This window comes from Narcine bancroftii, chromosome 8 (assembly GCF_036971445.1).
Source record: "Narcine bancroftii isolate sNarBan1 chromosome 8, sNarBan1.hap1, whole genome shotgun sequence".
In the NCBI taxonomy this organism is placed as follows: domain Eukaryota; kingdom Metazoa; phylum Chordata; class Chondrichthyes; order Torpediniformes; family Narcinidae; genus Narcine; species Narcine bancroftii.
The window spans coordinates 127,669,886-127,691,226 of record NC_091476.1 but is presented as its reverse complement, the minus strand read 5'-3'; positions in this window follow the sequence as shown (position 1 = coordinate 127,691,226).

Genomic DNA, 21,341 nt, shown 5'->3' with positions numbered 1-21,341 from the left:
CCCTGCCTCTGATTCCCCGCCTCTGATTCCCCATCTCTGATTCCCCACCTCTGATTCCCCGTGTCCGATTCCCTGCATCTGAATCCCCGCCTCTGATTCCCCGCCTCTGATTCCCTGCCACTGATTCCCCACCACTGATTCCCCACCTCTGATTCCCCATATCTTATTCCCCGCCTCTGTTTCCCCCGCTCTGATTCCCAGCCTCTGATTCCCCATATCTGATTCCCCGCCTCTGATTCCCCATATCTGATTCCCCGCCTCATTTTCCCCATATCTGCTTCGCCGCCTCTGATTCCCCAACTCTGATTCCCCGCCTCTGATTCCCCAGCTCTGATTTCCCGCCTCTGATTTCCGGCATCCGATTCCCTGCCTCTGATTCCCCGCCTCTGATTCCCCATCTCTGATTCCCCGCCTATGATTCCCCGCCTCTGTTTCCCCGCCTCTGATTCCCCGCCTCTGTTTCCCCATATCTGATTCCCCGCCTCTGATTCCCCAACTTTGATTCCCCTCCTCTAATTCGCCAGCTATGATTCCCCGCCTCTGATTCCCTGCGTCTGATTCCCTGCCTCTGATTCCCCTTCTCTGATTCACCACCTCTGAATCCCCACCTCTGATTCCCCATCTCTGATTCCGCACATCCGATTCCCTGCCTCTGATTCCCCGCCTCTGATTCCCCGCCTCTGATTCCCTGCCTCTGATTCGCAACCTCTAATTCCCCACCTCTGATTCCCCATATCTGATTCCCCGCCTCTGTTTCCCTGCCTCTGATTCCCGGCCTCTGATTCCCCAGCTCTGATTCCCCGCCTTTTATTCCCGGCCTCTGATTCCCTGCCACTGATTCCCCGCCCCTGATTCCCCACCTCTGATTCCCCATATCTGATTCCCCGCCTCTGTTTCCCCAGCTCTGATTCCCCACCTCTGATTCCCCAGCTCTGATTCCCTGCCACTGATTCCCTGCCCCTGATTCCCCACCTCTGATTCCCCACATCTGATTCCCCGCCTCTGTTTCCCCAGCTCTGATTCCCTGCCTCTGATTCCCTGCCCTGATTCCCCATCTCTGTTTCACCGCCTTTGATTCGCCACCTCTGATTCCCCATATCTGATTCCCCGCCTCTGATTCCCCGCCTCTGATTCCCTGCCTCTGATTCCCAACCTCTGATTCCACACCTCTCATTCCCCATATCTGATTCCCCGCCTCTATTTCCCCATATCTGATTCCCCGCCTCTGATTCCCCAACTCTGATTCCCCGCCTCTGATTCCCCAGCTCTGATTCCCCGCCTCTGATTCCCGGCGTCCGATTCCCTGCCTCTGATTCCCCGCCTCTGATTCCCCATCTCTGATTCCCCGCCTCTGATTCCCCGTGTCTGATTCCCTGCCTCTGATTCCCCGCCTCTGATTCCCCGCCTCTGATTCCCTGCCACTGATTCCCTGCCCCTGATTCCCCACTTCTGATTCCCCATATCTGATTCCCCGCCTCTGTTTCCCCGCCTCTGATTCCCCGCCTCTGTTTCCCCATATCTGATTCCCTGCCTCTGATTCCCCAACTCTGATTCCCAGCCTCTGATTCCCCAGCTCTGAATCCCCGCATCTGATTCCCCGCATCTGATTCCCTGCCTCTGATTCCCCGCCTTGATTCCCCATCTCTGATTTACAACCTCTGATTCCCCACCTCTGATTCCCCATATCTGATTCCCCGCCTCTGTTTCCCCGACTCTGATTCCCCGCCTCTGATTCCCCATATCTGATTCCCCGGCTCTGATTGCCCACCTCAGATTCCCCGCCTCTGATTCGCCAGCTCTGATTCCCCGCCTCTGATTCCCCGCATCTGATTCCCTGCCTCTGATTCCCCGCCTCTGATTCCATATCTCTGATTCACCGCCTTTGATTCGCCACCTCTGATTCCCCATATCTGATTCCCCACCTCTGTTTCCCCGCCTCTGATTCCCCGCCTCTGATTCTCCATATCTCATTCCCCGCCTCTGAATCCCCATCTCTGATTCCCGGACTCTGATTCCCCACCTCTGATTCCCGGCCTCTTATTCCCAGCATTTGATTCCCGGCCTCTGATTCCCGGCCTCTGATTCCCCGCTTCTGATTCTGATTCCCTGCCTCTGATTCCCCATCTCTGATTCCGCACATCTGATTCCCTGCCTCTGATTCCCCACCTCTGATTCACCATATCTGATTCCCCACCTCTGATGCCCCAACTCTGATACCCCGCCTCTGATTCCCCAGCTCTGATTCCCCACCTCTGATTCCCTGCATCCGATTCCCCATGTCTGATTCACCGCCTCTGTTTCCCCGCCTCTGATTCCCCGCCTCTGTTTCCCCATATCTGATTCCCCGCCTCTGATTCCCCAGCTCTGATTCCCTGCCTCTGATTCCCCGCGTTCCATTCCCTGCCTCTGATTCCCCGCCTGTGATTCCCCATCTCTGATTCACCACCTCTGATTCTCCACATCTGATTCCCTATATCTAATTCCCCGCCTCTGTTTACCCGCCTCTGATTCCCCGCCTCTGTTTCCCCATATCTGATTCCCCGCCTCTGAATCCCCAACTCTGATTCCCTGCCTCTGATTCACCAGCTCTGATTCCCCGCCTTTGATTCCCCCCGTCTGATTCCCAGCCTCTGAATCCCCGTGTCTGATTTCCTGCCTCTGATTCCCCGCCTCTGATTCCCCATCTCTGATTCACCGCCTCTGATTCCACACCTCTGATTCCCCATTTCTGATTCCGCACATCCGATTCCCTGCCTCTGATTCCCCGACTCTGATTCCCCACCTCTGATTCCCCAGCTCTTATTCCCCGCCTCTGATTCCCCGCCTCTGATTCCCCATCTCTGATTTCCCACCTCTGATTCCCCGTGTCTGATTCCCTGCCTCTGATTCCCCGCCTCTGATTCCCCGCCTCTGATTCCCTGCCACTGATTCCCCGCCCCTGATTCCCCACCTCTGATTCCCCATATCTTATTCCCCGCCTCTGTTTCCCCCCCTCTGATTCCCAGCCTCTGATTCCCCATATCTGATTCCCTGCCTCTGATTCCCCATATCTGATTCCCCGCCTCTATTTCCCCATATCTGCTTCGCCGCCTCTGATTCCCCAACTCTGATTCCCCGCCTCTGATTCCCCAGCTCTGATTTCCCGCCTCTGATTCCCGGCATCCGATTCCCTGCCTCTGATTCCCCGCCTCTGATTCCCCATATCTGATTCCCCGGCTCTTATTGCCCACCTCTGATTCCCCACCTCTGATTCGCCAGCTCTGATTCCCCGCCTCTGAATCCCCGCATCTGATTCCCTGCCTCTGATTCCCCGCCTCTGATTCCCCATCTCTGATTCACCGCCTTTGATTCGCCACCTCTGATTCCCCATATCTGAATCCCCACCTCTGTTTCCCCGCCTCTGATTCCCCGCCTCTGATTCTCCATATCTCATTCCCCGCCTCTGAATCCCCATCTCTGATTCCCGGACTCTGATTCCCCACCTCTGATTCCCGGCCTCTTATTCCCAGCATCTGATTCCCGGCCTCTGATTCCCGGCCTCTGATTCCCCGCTTCTGATTCTGATACCCTGCCTTTGATTCCCCATCTCTGATTCCGCACATCTGATTCCCTGCCTCTGAGTCCCCACCTCTGATTCCCCATATCTGATTCCCCGCCTCTGTTTCCCCGCCTCTGATTCCCCGCCTCTGTTTCCCCATATCTAATTCCCCACCTCTGATGCCCCAACTCTGATTCCCCGCCTCTGATTCCCCAGCTCTGATTCCCCGCCTCTGATTCCCCGCATCCGATTCCCCATGTCTGATTCCCCGCCTCTGTTTCCCCGCCTCTGATTCCCCGCCTCTGTTTCCCCATATCTGATTCCCCGCCTCTGTTTCCCCATATCTGATTCCCCGCCTCTGAATCCCCAACTCTGATTCCCTGCCTCTGATTCACCAGCTCTGATTCCCCGCCTTTGATTCCCCCCGTCTGATTCCCAGCCTCTGAATCCCCGTGTCTGATTTCCTGCCTCAGATTCCCCGCCTCTGATTCCCCATCTCTGATTCACCGCCTCTGATTCCCCTCCTCTGATTCCCCGCGTCTGATTCCCTGCCTCTGATTCCCCGCCTCTGATTCCCCGCGTCTGATTCCCTGCCTCTTATTCCCCGCGTCTGATTCCCTGCCTCTGATTCCCTGCCTCTGATTCCCTATCTCTGATTCCCCACCTCTGATTCCCCGTGTCTGATTCCCTGCCTCTGATTCCCCGCCTCTGATTCCCCGCCTCTGATTCCCTGCCACTGATTCCCCGCCCCTGATTCCCCACCTCTGATTCCCCATATCTTATTCCCCGCCTCTGTTTCCCCCCCTCTGATTCCCAGCCTCTGATTCCCCATATCTGATTCCCTGCCTCTGATTCCCCATATCTGATTCCCCGCCTCTATTTCCCCATATCTGCTTTGCAGCCTCTGATTCCCCAACTCTGATTCCCCGCCTCTGATTCCCCAGCTCTGATTTCCCGCCTCTGATTCCCGGCATCCGATTCCCTGCCTCTGATTCCCCGCCTCTGATTCCCCATCTCTGATTCCCCGCCTCTGATTCCCCGTGTCTGATTCCCTGCCTCTGATTCCCCGACTCTGATTCCCTGCGTCTGATTCCCTGCCACTGATTCCCTGCCCCTGATTCCCCACCTCTGATTCCCCATATCTGATTCCCCGCCTCTGTTTTCCTGCCTCTGATTCCCTGCCTCTGATTCCCCATATCTGATTCCCCGCCTCTGATTCCCCAACTCTGATTCTCCGCCTCTGATTCCCCAGCTCTGAATCCCCGCCTCTGATTCCCCGCGTCTGATTCCCTGCCTCTGATTCCCCGCCTCTGATTCCCCATCTGTGATTCACAACCTCTGATGCCCCACCTCTGATTCCCCATATCTGATTCCCCGCCTCTGTTTCCCCGCCTCTGATTCCCCATATCTGATTCCCCGCCTCTGATTGCCCACCTCTGATTCCCCTCGTCTGATTCCCTGCCTCTGATTCACCGCCTCTGATTCCCCATCTCTGGTTCACCACCTCTGATTCCCGGCTTCTGATTCCCCATCTCTGATTCCGCACATCCGATTCCCTGCCTATGATTCCCCACCTCTGATTCCTCGCCTCTGACTCCCCATATCTGATTCCCTGCCTCTGTTTCCCCGCCTCTGATTCCCCATATGTGATTCCCCACCTCTGTTTCCACGCCTCTGATTCCCCGCCTCTGTTTCCCCATCTCTGATTCACCGCCTTTGATTCGCCACCTCTGATTCCCCATATCTGATTCCCCACCTCTGTTTCCCCGCCTCTGATTCCCCGCCTCTGATTCTCCATATCTCATTCCCCGCCTCTGAATCCCCATCTCTGATTCCCGGACTCTGATTCCCGGCCTCTGATTCCCCAGCTCTGATTCCCCGCCTTTTATTCCCGGCCTCTGATTCCCTGCAACTGATTCCCCGCCCCTGATTCCCCACCTCTGATTCCCCATATCTGATTCCCCGCCTCTGTTTCCCCAGCTCTGATTCCCCACCTCTGATTCCCCACCTCTGATTCCCTGCCACTGATTCCCCGCCCCTGATTCCCCACCTCTGATTCCCCATATCTGATTCCCCGCCTCTGTTTCCCCAGCTCTGATTCCCTGCCTCTGATTCCCTGCCCTGATTCCCCATCTCTGTTTCACCGCCTTTGATTCGCCACCTCTGATTCCCCATATCTGATTCCCCGCCTCTGTTTCCCCGCCTCTGATTCCCTGCCTCTGATTCCCTGACCTGATTCCCCATCTCTGTTTCACCGCCTTTGATTCGCCACCTCTGATTCCCCATATCTGATTCCCCGCCTCTGTTTCCCCGCCTCTGATTCCCTGCCTCTAATTCCCAACCTCTGATTCCACACCTCTCATTCCCCATATCTGATTCCCCGCCTCTATTTCCCCATATCTGATTCCCCGCCTCTGATTCCCCAACTCTGATTCCCCGCCTCTGATTCCCCAGCTCTGATTCCCCGCCTCTGATTCCCGGCGTCCGACTCCCTGCCTCTGATTCCCAGCCTCTGATTCCCCATCTCTGATTCCACGCCTCTGATTCCCCGTGTCTGATTCCCTGCCTCTGATTCCCCGCCTCTGATTCCCCGCCTCTGATTCCCTGCCACTGATTCCCTGCCCCTGATTCCCCACTTCTGATTCCCCATATCTGATTCCCCGCCTCTGTTTCCCCGCCTCTGATTCCCCGCCTCTGTTTCCTCATATCTGATTCCCTGCCTCTGATTCCCCAACTCTGATTCCCAGCCTCTGATTCCCCAGCTCTGAATCCCCGCCTCTGATTCCCCGCGTCTGATTCCCTGCCTCTGATTCCCCGCCTTGATTCCCCATCTCTGATTTACAACCTGTGATTCGCCACCTCTGATTCCCCATATCTGATTCCCCGCCTCTGTTTCCCCGCCTCTGACTCCCCGCCTCTAATTCCCCATATCTGATTCCCCGGCTCTGATTGCCCACCTCTGATTCCCCGCCTCTGATTCGCCAGCTCTGATTCCCCGCCTCTGATTCCCCGCATCTGATTCCCTGCCTCTGATTCCCCGCCTCTGATTCCCCATCTCTGATTCACCGCCTTTGATTCGCCACCTCTGATTCCCCATATCTGATTCCCCACCTCTGTTTCCCCGCCTCTGATTCCCCGCCTCTGATTCTCCATATCTCATTCCCCGCCTCTGAATCCCCCTCTCTGATTCCCGGACTCTGATTCCCCACCTCTGATTCCCGGCCTCTTATTCCCAGCATTTGATTCCCGGCCTCTGATTCCCGGCCTCTGATTCCCCGCTTCTGATTCTGATTCCCTGCCTCTGATTCCCCATCTCTGATTCCGCACATCTGATTCCCTGCCTCTGATTCCCCGCCTCTGATTCCCCATATCTGATTCCCCGCCTCTCTTTCCCCGCCTCTGATTCCCCGCCTCTGTTTCCCCATATCTAATTCCCCACCTCTGATGCCCCAACTCTGATTCCCCGCCTCTGATTCCCCAGCTCTGATTCCCCACCTCTGATTCCCTGCATCCGATTCCCCATGTCTGATTCCCCGCCTCTGTTTCCCCGCCTCTGATTCCCCGCCTCTGTTTCCCCATATCTGATTCCCCGCCTCTGATTCCCCAGCTCTGATTCCCTGCCTCTGATTCCCCGCGTTCCATTCCCTGCCTCTGATTCCCCGCCTGTGATTCCCCATCTCTGATTCACAACCTCTGATTCCCCACCTCTGATTCCCCATATCTAATTCCCCGCCTCTGTTTGCCCGCCTCTGATTCCCTGCCTCTGATTCCCCGCCTCTGATTCCCCATCTCTGATTCCCCACCTCTGATTCCCCGTGTCTGATTCCCTGCCTCTGAATCCCCGCCTCTGATTCCCCGCCTCTGATTCCCTGCCACTGATTCCCCACCACTGATTCCCCACCTCTGATTCCCCATATCTGATTCCCCATATCTGATTCCCCGCCTCTGATTCCCCATATCTGATTCCCCGCCTCATTTTCCCCATATCTGCTTCGCCGCCTCTGAATCCCCAACTCTGATTCCCCGCCTCTGATTCCCCAGCTCTGATTTCCCGCCTCTGATTTCCGGCATCCGATTCCCTGCCTCTGATTCCCCGCCTCTGATTCCCCATCTCTGATTCCCCGCCTATGATTCACCACCTCTGAATCCCCACCTCTGATTCCCCATCTCTGAATCCGCACATCCGATTCCCTGCCTCTGATTCCCCGCCTCTGATTCCCAGCCTCTGATTCCCTGCCTCTGATTCGCAACCTCTAATTCCCCACCTCTGATTCCCCATATCTGATTCCCCGCCTCTGTTTCCCTGCCTCTGATTCCCGGCCTCTGATTCCCCAGCTCTGATTCCCCGCCTTTTATTCACGGCCTCTGATTCCCTGCCACTGATTCCCCGCCCCTGATTCCCCACCTCTGATTCCCCATATCTGATTCCCCGCCTCTGATTCCCCAGCTCTGATTCCCCACCTCTGATTCCCCAGCTCTGATTCCCTGCCACTGATTCCCCGCCCCTGATTCCCCACCTCTGATTCCCCATATCTGATTCCCCGCCTCTGTTTCCCCAGATCTGATTCCCTGCCTCTGATTCCCTGCCCTGATTCCCCATCTCTGTTTCACCGCCTTTGATTCGCCACCTCTGATTCCCCATATCTGATTCCCCGCCTCTGTTTCCCCGCCTCTGATTCCCTGCCTCTGATTCCCTGACCTGATTCCCCATCTCTGTTTCACCGCCTTTGATTCGCCACCTCTGATTCCCCATATCTGATTCCCCGCCTCTGTTTCCCCGCCTCTGATTCCCTGCCTCTGATTCCCAACCTCTGATTCCACACCTCTCATTCCCCATATCTGATTCCCCGCCTCTATTTCCCCATATCTGATTCCCCGCCTCTGATTCCCCAACTCTGATTCCCCGCCTCTGATTCCCCAGCTCTGATTCCGCGCCTCTGATTCCCGGCGTCCGACTCCCTGCCTCTGATTCCCCGCCTCTGATTCCCCATCTCTGATTCCCCGCCTCTGATTCCCCGTGTCTGATTCCCTGCCTCTGATTCCCCGCCTCTGATTCCCAGCCTCTGATTCCCTGCCACTGATTCCCTGCCCCTGATTCCCCACTTCTGATTCCCCATATCTGATTCCCCGCCTCTGTTTCCCCGCCTCTGATTCCCCGCCTCTGTTTCCCCATATCTGACTCCCTGCCTCTGATTCCCCAACTCTGATTCCCAGCCTCTGATTCCCCAGCTCTGAATCCCCGCCTCTGATTCCCCGCGTCTGATTCCCTGCCTCTGATTCCCCGCCTTGATTTCCCATCTCTGATTTACAACCTCTGATTCCCCACCTCTGATTCCCCATATCTGATTCCCCGCCTCTGTTTCCCCGCCTCTGATTCCCCGCCTCTGATTCCCCATATCTGATTCCCCGGCTCTGATTGCCCACCTCTGATTCCCCGCCTCTGATTCGCCAGCTCTGATTCCCCGCCTCTGATTCCCCGTATCTGATTCCCTGCCTCTGATTCCCCGCCTCTGATTCCCCATCTCTGATTCACCGCCTTTGATTCGCCACCTCTGATTCCCCATATCTGATTCCCCACCTCTGTTTCCCCGCCTCTGATTCCCCGCCTCTGATTCTCCATATCTCATTCCCCGCCTCTGAATCCCCATCTCTGATTCCGGGACTCTGATTCCCCACCTCTGATTCCCGGCCTCTTATTCCCAGCATTTGATTCCCGGCCTCTGATTCCCGGCCTCTGATTCCCCTCTTCTGATTCTGATTCCCTGCCTGTGATTCCCCATCTCTGATTCCGCACATCTGATTCCCTGCCTCTGATTCGCCACCTCTGATTCCCCATATCTGATTCCCCGCCTCTGTTTCCCCGCCTCTGATTCCCCGCCTCTGTTTCCCCATATCTAATTCCCCACCTCTGATGCCCCAACTCTGATTCCCCGCCTCTGATTCCCCAGCTCTGATTCCCCACCTCTGATTCCCTGCATCCGATTCCCCATGTCTGATTCCCCGCCTCTGTTTCCCCGCCTCTGATTCCCCGCCTCTGTTTCCCCATATCTGATTCCCCGCCTCTGATTCCCCAGCTCTGATTCCCTGCCTCTGATTCCCCGCGTTCCATTCCCTGCCTCTGATTCCCCGCCTGTGATTCCCCATCTCTGATTCACCACCTCTGATTCCCCACCTCTGATTCCCCATATCTAATTCCCCGCCTCTGTTTGCCCGCCTCTGATTCCCCGCCTCTGTTTCCCCATATCTGATTCCCCGCCTCTGAATCCCCAACTCTGATTCCCTGCCTCTGATTCCCCGCCTCTGATTCCCCATCTCTGATTCCCCGCCTCTGATTCCCCGTGTCTGATTCCCTGCCTCTGATTCCCCGACTCTGATTCCCTGCGTCTGATTCCCTGCCACTGATTCCCTGCCCCTGATTCCCCACCTCTGATTCCCCATATCTGATTCCCCGCCTCTGTTTTCCTGCCTCTGATTCCCTGCCTCTGATTCCCCATATCTGATTCCCCGCCTCTGATTCCCCAACTCTGATTCTCCGCCTCTGATTCCCCAGCTCTGAATCCCCGCCTCTGATTCCCCGCGTCTGATTCCCTGCCTCTGATTCCCCGCCTCTGATTCCCCATCTGTGATTCACAACCTCTGATGCCCCACCTCTGATTCCCCATATCTGATTCCCCGCCTCTGTTTCCCCGCCTCTGATTCCCCATATCTGATTCCCCGCCTCTGATTGCCCACCTCTGATTCCCCTCGTCTGATTCCCTGCCTCTGATTCACCGCCTCTGATTCCCCATCTCTGGTTCACCACCTCTGATTCCCGGCTTCTGATTCCCCATCTCTGATTCCGCACATCCGATTCCCTGCCTATGATTCCCCACCTCTGATTCCTCGCCTCTGACTCCCCATATCTGATTCCCTGCCTCTGTTTCCCCGCCTCTGATTCCCCATATGTGATTCCCCACCTCTGTTTCCACGCCTCTGATTCCCCGCCTCTGTTTCCCCATCTCTGATTCACCGCCTTTGATTCGCCACCTCTGATTCCCCATATCTGATTCCCCACCTCTGTTTCCCCGCCTCTGATTCCCCGCCTCTGATTCTCCATATCTCATTCCCCGCCTCTGAATCCCCATCTCTGATTCCCGGACTCTGATTCCCGGCCTCTGATTCCCCAGCTCTGATTCCCCGCCTTTTATTCCCGGCCTCTGATTCCCTGCAACTGATTCCCCGCCCCTGATTCCCCACCTCTGATTCCCCATATCTGATTCCCCGCCTCTGTTTCCCCAGCTCTGATTCCCCACCTCTGATTCCCCACCTCTGATTCCCTGCCACTGATTCCCCGCCCCTGATTCCCCACCTCTGATTCCCCATATCTGATTCCCCGCCTCTGTTTCCCCAGCTCTGATTCCCTGCCTCTGATTCCCTGCCCTGATTCCCCATCTCTGTTTCACCGCCTTTGATTCGCCACCTCTGATTCCCCATATCTGATTCCCCGCCTCTGTTTCCCCGCCTCTGATTCCCTGCCTCTGATTCCCTGACCTGATTCCCCATCTCTGTTTCACCGCCTTTGATTCGCCACCTCTGATTCCCCATATCTGATTCCCCGCCTCTGTTTCCCCGCCTCTGATTCCCTGCCTCTAATTCCCAACCTCTGATTCCACACCTCTCATTCCCCATATCTGATTCCCCGCCTCTATTTCCCCATATCTGATTCCCCGCCTCTGATTCCCCAACTCTGATTCCCCGCCTCTGATTCCCCAGCTCTGATTCCCCGCCTCTGATTCCCGGCGTCCGACTCCCTGCCTCTGATTCCCAGCCTCTGATTCCCCATCTCTGATTCCACGCCTCTGATTCCCCGTGTCTGATTCCCTGCCTCTGATTCCCCGCCTCTGATTCCCCGCCTCTGATTCCCTGCCACTGATTCCCTGCCCCTGATTCCCCACTTCTGATTCCCCATATCTGATTCCCCGCCTCTGTTTCCCCGCCTCTGATTCCCCGCCTCTGTTTCCTCATATCTGATTCCCTGCCTCTGATTCCCCAACTCTGATTCCCAGCCTCTGATTCCCCAGCTCTGAATCCCCGCCTCTGATTCCCCGCGTCTGATTCCCTGCCTCTGATTCCCCGCCTTGATTCCCCATCTCTGATTTACAACCTGTGATTCGCCACCTCTGATTCCCCATATCTGATTCCCCGCCTCTGTTTCCCCGCCTCTGACTCCCCGCCTCTAATTCCCCATATCTGATTCCCCGGCTCTGATTGCCCACCTCTGATTCCCCGCCTCTGATTCGCCAGCTCTGATTCCCCGCCTCTGATTCCCCGCATCTGATTCCCTGCCTCTGATTCCCCGCCTCTGATTCCCCATCTCTGATTCACCGCCTTTGATTCGCCACCTCTGATTCCCCATATCTGATTCCCCACCTCTGTTTCCCCGCCTCTGATTCCCCGCCTCTGATTCTCCATATCTCATTCCCCGCCTCTGAATCCCCCTCTCTGATTCCCGGACTCTGATTCCCCACCTCTGATTCCCGGCCTCTTATTCCCAGCATTTGATTCCCGGCCTCTGATTCCCGGCCTCTGATTCCCCGCTTCTGATTCTGATTCCCTGCCTCTGATTCCCCATCTCTGATTCCGCACATCTGATTCCCTGCCTCTGATTCCCCGCCTCTGATTCCCCATATCTGATTCCCCGCCTCTCTTTCCCCGCCTCTGATTCCCCGCCTCTGTTTCCCCATATCTAATTCCCCACCTCTGATGCCCCAACTCTGATTCCCCGCCTCTGATTCCCCAGCTCTGATTCCCCACCTCTGATTCCCTGCATCCGATTCCCCATGTCTGATTCCCCGCCTCTGTTTCCCCGCCTCTGATTCCCCGCCTCTGTTTCCCCATATCTGATTCCCCGCCTCTGATTCCCCAGCTCTGATTCCCTGCCTCTGATTCCCCGCGTTCCATTCCCTGCCTCTGATTCCCCGCCTGTGATTCCCCATCTCTGATTCACAACCTCTGATTCCCCACCTCTGATTCCCCATATCTAATTCCCCGCCTCTGTTTGCCCGCCTCTGATTCCCTGCCTCTGATTCCCCGCCTCTGATTCCCCATCTCTGATTCCCCACCTCTGATTCCCCGTGTCTGATTCCCTGCCTCTGAATCCCCGCCTCTGATTCCCCGCCTCTGATTCCCTGCCACTGATTCCCCACCACTGATTCCCCACCTCTGATTCCCCATATCTGATTCCCCATATCTGATTCCCCGCCTCTGATTCCCCATATCTGATTCCCCGCCTCATTTTCCCCATATCTGCTTCGCCGCCTCTGAATCCCCAACTCTGATTCCCCGCCTCTGATTCCCCAGCTCTGATTTCCCGCCTCTGATTTCCGGCATCCGATTCCCTGCCTCTGATTCCCCGCCTCTGATTCCCCATCTCTGATTCCCCGCCTATGATTCACCACCTCTGAATCCCCACCTCTGATTCCCCATCTCTGAATCCGCACATCCGATTCCCTGCCTCTGATTCCCCGCCTCTGATTCCCAGCCTCTGATTCCCTGCCTCTGATTCGCAACCTCTAATTCCCCACCTCTGATTCCCCATATCTGATTCCCCGCCTCTGTTTCCCTGCCTCTGATTCCCGGCCTCTGATTCCCCAGCTCTGATTCCCCGCCTTTTATTCACGGCCTCTGATTCCCTGCCACTGATTCCCCGCCCCTGATTCCCCACCTCTGATTCCCCATATCTGATTCCCCGCCTCTGATTCCCCAGCTCTGATTCCCCACCTCTGATTCCCCAGCTCTGATTCCCTGCCACTGATTCCCCGCCCCTGATTCCCCACCTCTGATTCCCCATATCTGATTCCCCGCCTCTGTTTCCCCAGATCTGATTCCCTGCCTCTGATTCCCTGCCCTGATTCCCCATCTCTGTTTCACCGCCTTTGATTCGCCACCTCTGATTCCCCATATCTGATTCCCCGCCTCTGTTTCCCCGCCTCTGATTCCCTGCCTCTGATTCCCTGACCTGATTCCCCATCTCTGTTTCACCGCCTTTGATTCGCCACCTCTGATTCCCCATATCTGATTCCCCGCCTCTGTTTCCCCGCCTCTGATTCCCTGCCTCTGATTCCCAACCTCTGATTCCACACCTCTCATTCCCCATATCTGATTCCCCGCCTCTATTTCCCCATATCTGATTCCCCGCCTCTGATTCCCCAACTCTGATTCCCCGCCTCTGATTCCCCAGCTCTGATTCCGCGCCTCTGATTCCCGGCGTCCGACTCCCTGCCTCTGATTCCCCGCCTCTGATTCCCCATCTCTGATTCCCCGCCTCTGATTCCCCGTGTCTGATTCCCTGCCTCTGATTCCCCGCCTCTGATTCCCAGCCTCTGATTCCCTGCCACTGATTCCCTGCCCCTGATTCCCCACTTCTGATTCCCCATATCTGATTCCCCGCCTCTGTTTCCCCGCCTCTGATTCCCCGCCTCTGTTTCCCCATATCTGACTCCCTGCCTCTGATTCCCCAACTCTGATTCCCAGCCTCTGATTCCCCAGCTCTGAATCCCCGCCTCTGATTCCCCGCGTCTGATTCCCTGCCTCTGATTCCCCGCCTTGATTTCCCATCTCTGATTTACAACCTCTGATTCCCCACCTCTGATTCCCCATATCTGATTCCCCGCCTCTGTTTCCCCGCCTCTGATTCCCCGCCTCTGATTCCCCATATCTGATTCCCCGGCTCTGATTGCCCACCTCTGATTCCCCGCCTCTGATTCGCCAGCTCTGATTCCCCGCCTCTGATTCCCCGTATCTGATTCCCTGCCTCTGATTCCCCGCCTCTGATTCCCCATCTCTGATTCACCGCCTTTGATTCGCCACCTCTGATTCCCCATATCTGATTCCCCACCTCTGTTTCCCCGCCTCTGATTCCCCGCCTCTGATTCTCCATATCTCATTCCCCGCCTCTGAATCCCCATCTCTGATTCCGGGACTCTGATTCCCCACCTCTGATTCCCGGCCTCTTATTCCCAGCATTTGATTCCCGGCCTCTGATTCCCGGCCTCTGATTCCCCTCTTCTGATTCTGATTCCCTGCCTGTGATTCCCCATCTCTGATTCCGCACATCTGATTCCCTGCCTCTGATTCGCCACCTCTGATTCCCCATATCTGATTCCCCGCCTCTGTTTCCCCGCCTCTGATTCCCCGCCTCTGTTTCCCCATATCTAATTCCCCACCTCTGATGCCCCAACTCTGATTCCCCGCCTCTGATTCCCCAGCTCTGATTCCCCACCTCTGATTCCCTGCATCCGATTCCCCATGTCTGATTCCCCGCCTCTGTTTCCCCGCCTCTGATTCCCCGCCTCTGTTTCCCCATATCTGATTCCCCGCCTCTGATTCCCCAGCTCTGATTCCCTGCCTCTGATTCCCCGCGTTCCATTCCCTGCCTCTGATTCCCCGCCTGTGATTCCCCATCTCTGATTCACCACCTCTGATTCCCCACCTCTGATTCCCCATATCTAATTCCCCGCCTCTGTTTGCCCGCCTCTGATTCCCCGCCTCTGTTTCCCCATATCTGATTCCCCGCCTCTGAATCCCCAACTCTGATTCCCTGCCTCTGATTCACCAGCTCTGATTCCCCGCCTTTGATTCCCCCCGTCTGATCTCCAGCCTCTGAATCCCCGTGTCTGATTTCCTGCCTCTGATTCCCCGCCTCTGATTCCCCATCTCTGATTCACCGCCTCTGATTCCCCACCTCTGATTCCCCATTTCTGATTCCGCACATCCGATTCCCTGCCTCTGATTCCCCGACTCTGATTCCCCACCTCTGATTCCCCAGCTCTTATTCCCCGCCTCTGATTCCCCGCGTCTGATTCCCTGCCTCTGATTCCCCGCCTCTGATTCCCCATCTCTGATTCCCCACCTCTGATTCCCCGTGTCTGATTCCCTGCCTCTGATTCCCCGCCTCTGATTCCCCGCCTCTGATTCCCTGCCACTGATTCCCCGCCCCTGATTCCCCACCTCTGATTCCCCATATCTTATTCCCCGCCTCTGTTTCCCCCCCTCTGATTCCCAGCCTCTGATTCCCCATATCTGATTCCCTGCCTCTGATTCCCCATATCTGATTCCCCGCCTCTATTTCCCCATATCTGCTTCGCCGCCTCTGATTCCCCAACTCTGATTCCCCGCCTCTGATTCCCCAGCTCTGATTTCCCGCCTCTGATTCCCGGCATCCGATTCCCTGCCTCTGATTCCCCGCCTCTGATTCCCCATATCTGATTCCCCGGCTCTGATTGCCCACCTCTGATTCCCCGCCTTGATTCGCCAGCTCTGATTCCCCGCCTCTGAATCACCGCATCTGATTCCCTGCCTCTGATTCCCCGCCTCTGATTCCCCATCTCTGATTCACCGCCTTTGATTCGCCACCTCTGATTCCCCATATCTGAATCCCCACCTTGTTTCCCCGCCTCTGATTCCCCGCCTCTGATTCTCCATATCTCATTCCCCGCCTCTGAATCCCCATCTCTGATTCCCGGACTCTGATTCCCCACCTCTTATTCCCGGCCTCTTATTCCCAGCATCTGATTCCCGGCCTCTGATTCCCGGCCTCTGATTCCCCGCTTCTGATTCTGATACCCTGCCTCTGATTCCCCATCTCTGATTCCGCACATCTGATTCCCTGCCTCTGATTCCCCACCTCTGATTCCCCATATCTGATTCCCCGCCTCTGTTTCCCCGCCTCTGATTCCCCGCCTCTGTTTCCCCATATCTAATTCCCCACCTCTGATGCCCCAACTCTGATTCCCCGCCTCTGATTCCCCATATCAGATTCCCCGCCTCATTTTCCCCATATCTGCTTCGCCGCCTCTGATTCCCCAACTCTGATTCCCCGCCTTTGATTCCCCAGCTCTGATTTCCCGCCTCTGATTTCCGGCATCCGATTCCCTGCCTCTGATTCCCCGCCTCTGATTCCCCATCTCTGATTCCCCGCCTATGATTCCCCGCCTCTGTTTCCCCGCCTCTGATTCCCCGCCTCTGTTTCCCCATATCTGATTCCCCGCCTCTGATTCCCCAACTTTGATTCCCCTCCTCTAATTCGCGAGCTATGATGCCCCGCCTCTGATTCCCTGCGTCTGATTCCCTGCCTCTGATTCCCCTTCTCTGATTCACCACCTCTGAATCCCCACCTCTGATTCCCCATCTCTGATTCCGCACATCCGATTCCCTGCCTCTGATTCCCCACCTCTGATTCCCCGCCTCTGATTCCCTGCCTCTGATTCGCAACCTCTAATTCCCCACCTCTGATTCCCCATATCTGATTCCCCGCCTCTGTTTCCCTGCCTCTGATTCCCGGCCTCTGATTCCCCAGCTCTGATTCCCCGCCTTTTATTCCCGGCCTCTGATTCCCTGCCACTGATTCCCCGCCCCTGATTCCCCACCTCTGATTCCCCATATCTGATTCCCCGCCTCTGTTTCCCCAGCTCTGATTCCCCACCTCTGATTCCCCAGCTCTGATTCCCTGCCACTGATTCCCCGCCCCTGATTCCCCACCTCTGATTCCCCATATCTGATTCCCCGCCTCTGTTTCCCCAGCTCTGATTCCCCACCTCTGTTTCCCCAGCTCTGATTCCCTGCCTCTGATTCCCTGCCCTGATTCCCCATCTCTGTTTCACCGCCTTTGATTCGCCACCTCTGATTCCCCATATCTGATTCCCCGCCTCTGTTTCCCCGCCTCTGATTCCCCATATCTGATTCCCCGGCTCTGATTGCCCACCTCTGATTCCCCGCCTCTGATTCGCCAGCTCTGATTCCCCGCCTCTGATTCCCCGTATCTGATTCCCTGCCTCTGATTCCCCGCCTCTGATTCCCCATCTCTGATTCACCGCCTTTGATTCGCCACCTCTGATTCCCCATATCTGATTCCCCACCTCTGTTTCCCCGCCTCTGATTCCCCGCCTCTGATTCTCCATATCTCATTCCCCGCCTCTGAATCCCCATCTCTGATTCCGGGACTCTGATTCCCCACCTCTGATTCCCGGCCTCTTATTCCCAGCATTTGATTCCCGGCCTCTGATTCCCGGCCTCTGATTCCCCTCTTCTGATTCTGATTCCCTGCCTGTGATTCCCCATCTCTGATTCCGCACATCTGATTCCCTGCCTCTGATTCGCCACCTCTGATTCCCCATATCTGATTCCCCTCCTCTGTTTCCCCGCCTCTGATTCCCCGCCTCTGTTTCCCCATATCTAATTCCCCACCTCTGATGCCCCAACTCTGATTCCCCGCCTCTGATTCCCCAGCTCTGATTCCCCACCTCTGATTCCCTGCATCCGATTCCCCATGTCTGATTCCCCGCCTCTGTTTCCCCGCCTCTGATTCCCCGCCTCTGTTTCCCCATATCTGATTCCCCGCCTCTGATTCCCCAGCTCTGATTCCCTGCCTCTGATTCCCCGCGTTCCATTCCCTGCCTCTGATTCCCCGCCTGTGATTCCCCATCTCTGATTCACCACCTCTGATTCCCCACCTCTGATTCCCCATATCGAATTCCCCGCCTCTGTTTGCCCGCCTCTGATTCCCCGCCTCTGTTTCCCCATATCTGATTCCCCGCCTCTGAATCCCCAACTCTGATTCCCTGCCTCTGATTCACCAGCTCTGATTCCCCGCCTTTGATTCCCCCCGTCTGATCTCCAGCCTCTGAATCCCCGTGTCTGATTTCCTGCCTCTGATTCCCCGCGTCTGATTCCCCATCTCTGATTCACCGCCTCTGATTCCCCACCTCTGATTCCCCATTTCTGATTCCGCACATCCGATTCCCTGCCTCTGATTCCCCGACTCTGATTCCCCACCTCTGATTCCCCAGCTCTTATTCCCCGCCTCTGATTCCCCGCGTCTGATTCCCTGCCTCTGATTCCCCGCCTCTGATTCCCCATCTCTGATTCCCCACCTCTGATTCCCCGTGTCTGATTCCCTGCCTCTGATTCCCCGCCTCTGATTCCCCGCCTCTGATTCCCTGCCACTGATTCCCCGCCCCTGATTCCCCACCTCTGATTCCCCATATCTTATTCCCCGCCTCTGTTTCCCCCCCTCTGATTCCCAGCCTCTGATTCCCCATATCTGATTCCCTGCCTCTGATTCCCCATATCTGATTCCCCGCCTCTATTTCCCCATATCTGCTTCGCCGCCTCTGATTCCCCAACTCTGATTCCCCGCCTCTGATTCCCCAGCTCTGATTTCCCGCCTCTGATTCCCGGCATCCGATTCCCTGCCTCTGATTCCCCGCCTCTGATTCCCCATATCTGATTCCCCGGCTCTGATTGCCCACCTCTGATTCCCCGCCTTGATTCGCCAGCTCTGATTCCCCGCCTCTGAATCCCCGCATCTGATTCCCTGCCTCTGATTCCCCGCCTCTGATTCCCCATCTCTGATTCACCGCCTTTGATTCGCCACCTCTGATTCCCCATATCTGAATCCCCACCTTGTTTCCCCGCCTCTGATTCCCCGCCTCTGATTCTCCATATCTCATTCCCCGCCTCTGAATCCCCATCTCTGATTCCCGGACTCTGATTCCCCACCTCTTATTCCCGGCCTCTTATTCCCAGCATCTGATTCCCGGCCTCTGATTCCCGGCCTCTGATTCCCCGCTTCTGATTCTGATACCCTGCCTCTGATTCCCCATCTCTGATTCCGCACATCTGATTCCCTGCCTCTGATTCCCCACCTCTGATTCCCCATATCTGATTCCCCGCCTCTGTTTCCCCGCCTCTGATTCCCCGCCTCTGTTTCCCCATATCTAATTCCCCACCTCTGATGCCCCAACTCTGATTCCCCGCCTCTGATTCCCCATATCTGATTCCCCGCCTCATTTTCCCCATATCTGCTTTGCCGCCTCTGATTCCCCAACTCTGATTCCCCGCCTTTGATTCCCCAGCTCTGATTTCCCGCCTCTGATTTCCGGCATCCGATTCCCTGCCTCTGATTCCCCGCCTCTGATTCCCCATCTCTGATTCCCCGCCTATGATTCCCCGCCTCTGTTTCCCCGCCTCTGATTCCCCGCCTCTGTTTCCCCATATCTGATTCCCCGCCTCTGATTCCCCAACTTTGATTCCCCTCCTCTAATTCGCGAGCTATGATTCCCCGCCTCTGATTCCCTGCGTCTGATTCCCTGCCTCTGATTCCCCTTCTCTGATTCACCACCTCTGAATCCCCACCTCTGATTCCCCATCTCTGATTCCGCACATCCGATTCCCTGCCTCTGATTCCCCACCTCTGATTCCCCGCCTCTGATTCCCTGCCTCTGATTCGCAACCTCTAATTCCCCACCTCTGATTCCCCATATCTGATTCCCCGCCTCTGTTTCCCTGCCTCTGATTCCCGGCCTCTGATTCCCCAGCTCTGATTCCCCGCCTTTTATTCCCGGCCTCTGATTCCCTGCCACTGATTCCCCGCCCCTGATTCCCCACCTCTGATTCCCCATATCTGATTCCCCGCCTCTGTTTCCCCAGCTCTGATTCCCCACCTCTGATTCCCCAGCTCTGATTCCCTGCCACTGATTCCCCGCCCCTGATTCCCCACCTCTGATTCCCCATATCTGATTCCCCGCCTCTGTTTCCCCAGCTCTGATTCCCCACCTCTGTTTCCCCAGCTCTGATTCCCTGCCTCTGATTCCCTGCCCTGATTCCCCATCTCTGTTTCACCGCCTTTGATTCGCCACCTCTGATTCCCCATATCTGATTCCCCGCCTCTGTTTCCCCGCCTCTGATTCCCTGCATCTGATTCCCAACCTCTTATTCCACACCTCTCATTCCCCATATCTGATTCCCCGCCTCTATTTCCCCATATCTGATTCCCCGCCTCTGATTCCCCAACTCTGATTCCACGCCTCTGATTCCCCAGCTCTGATTCCCCGCCTCTGATCCCCGGCGTCCGATTCCCTGCCTCTGATTCCCGGCCTCTGATTCCCCGCCTCTGATTCCCTGCCACTGATTCCCTGCCCCTGATTCCCCACTTCTGATTCCCCATATCTGATTCCCCGCCTCTGTTTCCCCGCCTCTGATTCCCCGCCTCTGGTTCCCCATATCTGATTCCCTGCCTCTGATTCCCCAACTCTGATTCCCCGCCTCTGATTCCCCAGCTTGAATCCCCGCCTCTGATTCCCCGTGTCTGATTCCCTGCCTCTAATTCCCCGCCTTGATTCCCCATCTCTGATTTACAACCTCTGATTCCCCACCTCTGATTCCCCATATCTGATTCTCCGCCTCTGTTTCCCCGCCTCTGATTCCCCACCTCTGATTCCCGGCCTCTTATTCCCAGCATTTGATTCCCGGCCTCTGATTCCCGGCCTCTGATTCCCCGCTTCTGATTCTGATTCCCTGCCTCTGATTCCCCATCTCTGATTCCGCACATCTGATTCCCTGCCTCTGATTCCCCACCTCTGATTCCCCATATCTGATTCCCCGCCTCTGTTTCCCCGCCTCTGATTCCCCGCCTCTGTTTCCCCATATCTAATTCCCCACCTCTGATGCCCCAACTCTGATTCCCCGCCTCTGATTCCCCAGCTCTGATTCCCCAGCTCTGATTCCCTGCATCCGATTCCCCATGTCTGATTTCCCGCCTCTGTTTCCCCGCCTCTGATTCCCCCCCTCTTTCCCCATATCTGATTCCCCGCCTCTGATTCCCCAGCTCTGATTCCCTGCCTCTGATTCCCCGCGTTCCAATCCCTGCCTCTGATTCCCCGCCTGTGATTCCCCATCTCTGATTCACCACCTCTGATTCCCCACCTCTGATTCCCCATATCTAATTCCCCGCCTCTGTTTGCCCGCCTCTGATTCCCTGCCTCTG